Here is a 1,833-nt window from a genome sequence, read left to right on the forward strand (position 1 = left end):
TTTTCTCTGTCCCAAGCACGAGCTCCCCACAGCAAGCTATAATGTCAGTCTCCATGGGGTTATCCATTTGGCAATGCTGCATATTGCTTGCACATGCAACAAATAAGTTTTGAGTAAAAGAGAACATGAACCAGACAGGTTCTGTTGCTCTCACATGTTTACATTAGCTGAGAATCAAGAGAGTTCAAGCAACACACCCCAAGCAACAGCAGGGATAAAAAGAAGTTTTTGTTTGAAATTGCAATGCAATGACTAAATAAGTAAATAGTATTTCATACATATCCTGTCACACAGTGATATAAAGGGTATGCAGCCAACAATTACACTTGTAAAGGAAAACGAAAAGTGCATATGATATGAAGGACTATACAAACCAAATATAAAAAATATTTTAAAAAAAATTAACTTAGTAAGGCAGGAAATCTTACCGAAGTTACCTAAATTCATTAGCTAAACTCACAGAGGTGTTTTTAAAGTATCAATAGATGAGAACCTTTACATGAGCACAGGCTTAATAGAAGGAGAGCACCTTCTCCATGACGATCCTCCTTTCTGATATAACATTATCTCATTACACACCTTATATAAGGTGGTCATATATTACAATACTACTTTATCTTAATCTAAGTTACAAAATAAGTTTATCAGCTGCTTCGTGATCAGACCAAGCTCTCCTGACCTGTGTCTGTAAAGTTTCCCAGTTGCCTAACTTCCTAATGTACTAATTTAAGTTAAATTGGAATGAGCTGCCTCTATTGTTACTCATTTATGCAAAATGCATTTTTGTCTTGTTCCATCCCTAATGGTTTCCATATACTATTTCCTACCCTGTCTTATGCAAAATCTTAGACTTAGACCTACCAAAAGAATTAGGATTGAATGATAACTCTACTAATGCACATGTTCACTTTGACCAGAAGTCCATTCAGTCTGATTTGCCATCTTGGCAAATCTGCAGTACCGTACCAAAAAAAAAAAAAAGCTATCTCTGTTAAGGAAGGAATATGTTGAATAACATTTATTCCTATAAATTTGCAATCAAGTAAAATAATGTTCTCTATTCTGCTTTAATGAGGTTTTGAATTTTTAAGTAAAATAAAAACACAGAAAGAAATAGCAAAGACTTTTTTAAAACAAATTACTAACTTAATACTTCTAATCCAGCAGCCAGGACATTTCATTTTGAATTAGTTAGCACAAAGGATCCAAGACATGGCCCCTCTAGGATCCTTCGGGGCTTTTCTTGTCCTAAGTACACAATCAAAGAACAAAACTGGGTGCCTCCAAGTCATCTAAAAATCATTTCAGGGACAACCTGTGTTTTTGCTCTTCATGCAGAGTGCACTGCTGCATTGATTGTGAATGGAAATTTATGCATATTTGAATCCCAAATAGCTGACAGGCTTTGGCTGGCTTTTCTTTGGTCCCTTCCATTAAGCAATCATGAAAATTTTAGAAGCTTAGTTTTGCATAAGAAGTCAGCTCTTAATTGACTAATGAACCGACTGTGAATCACCAAGGTACATATGTTACCCTTCTGAAGAGAACATGCCCTTACATGGTCATGGGCTAGTTCCCCAGTTAATTCAGTGCAAGGGCAGAGAAGAGTCCAGCTTCCAGTTTCCTCCAGCACACAGAATAATGACTCAGTTCCCTAGAAAAAGGAGTTGCTCCCCTCTGTTTTACACTCAACTTACACATAAGTCTAAATTGGGTAGATGTAATTACTGCCACAAAAGGGTCCTTTTTGCATCCCTTTTGAACTGCTGGGAAAAAATGATGCTTCAAGATAAAAACATTAAGCCTGAAGAAACAGATTTTCTGGTATGGGAG

Source organism: Leptosomus discolor, chromosome 1 (genome assembly GCF_034619465.1).
Source record: "Leptosomus discolor isolate bLepDis1 chromosome 1, bLepDis1.hap2, whole genome shotgun sequence".
NCBI classification, from domain to species: domain Eukaryota; kingdom Metazoa; phylum Chordata; class Aves; order Leptosomiformes; family Leptosomidae; genus Leptosomus; species Leptosomus discolor.